Here is a 1,499-nt window from a genome sequence, read left to right on the forward strand (position 1 = left end):
TTTTATTTTTGATCCACATAGCTGTGTGGACATGGTCCATGCAATAATTTATATCGTGGACCGTGGTCCACAATGCATTGTGGACCGCGCATCAAAACGACGTCGTTTTGATTAATGAAAACAGACGGATGGATTCGCGCCACTCACTTTCAGTTCATATACACTGCAGTTACATTTCAACACAACTTCAGTTACATTTCAACACAACTGCAGTTACATTTCAACACAACTACAGTTACATTTTGATATAACTACAGTTTCATTCGATAATATAAAAACACAAATGTGAAACTGTTATTCAGTATCAGTTCATATACACTGCAGTTACATTTCAACACAACTACAATTACATTTCGATATAACTACACTTTCATTCGATAATATAAAATACAAATGTGAAACTGTTATTCAGTATCAGTTCATATACACTGCAGTTACATTTCAACACAACTACAGTTACATTTCGATATAACTATAGTTCCATTCGATAATATCAAAACAAATGTAAGGCAGTATCTTTTGAGATGAACTATAGTGTCAATTACAGGCTCCGTCTCCCACTTACTGAAACGACGTCGTTTTGGGACCACGGTCCACGATATAAGAACTGCTATTCTACACGTGTGTGCACCAGGGTCAATTTTTTTTTATTTGCGTAACCTTGTGCTGGTAAATAAGTGAGGCCCTATCAAAGTATAAATAAACTGTGAATTGAATAAAAATTGCAAAGAGAAAAATGTAAAAAAAACTGAAACAAATCCAAACTTTATTTATTATGAACAAAATTTTAAACATAATGCAAACTACAAATATTTTATTTAAAAAGAGTTGTCCTTCTAGCATTCTTTGACGCAAATACATATACTAACTATTGGACCTAGGGCTGGACTAGGGACCCCCAAAATTTTGGGGCTCTGTGCTGTTGCACATTTTGTACGCCCTAAAATTCGGCCCTGGTGTGAACTAGAACAATTGGTTTTGATAGTGGTTTGCAACACGCTGACCTCAAGTTCTGAGTTCTGCTTTGTTCTATTGGAACATTTTGTATTCTGTATGCTCCAGTTGGGGTATTTCTACATATTATGTGTTGACTTGGTTTCTATGCGGCTAGAAATTATTGATAACTCTTCTTCCCCACAGTCTAATGTGGCTAAGTACGATGATACACAGTAGGAGTTGGTATTAGGGTTGAGCATCGATCAGTTTCGGTCGATTTTCGGTTAATAATCGAAATAATTGAATTTTCATAATCGACCGACCAACCTTCATAACCGAAATAAAATGCATTATATTTATACATTACATGGTTAACAAATGCCGTGCAATCCAATAAGTGAATAAAATTAATGTGATAGACTACTGACTTGCAAAATGTAAATGGGATGAGATTATATATATTTTTTCTTTAGATTAACCTTCGATTTTTCGTTTGGTTTTTGTTGGTCTCGATAGGGTGGGAAAAGTCTAGAGAGGGAGGGGGGGGGGGGGGAATAGACTTT

The sequence above is a fragment of the Ipomoea triloba genome, chromosome 7, assembly GCF_003576645.1.
Source record: "Ipomoea triloba cultivar NCNSP0323 chromosome 7, ASM357664v1".
Classification (NCBI taxonomy): domain Eukaryota; kingdom Viridiplantae; phylum Streptophyta; class Magnoliopsida; order Solanales; family Convolvulaceae; genus Ipomoea; species Ipomoea triloba.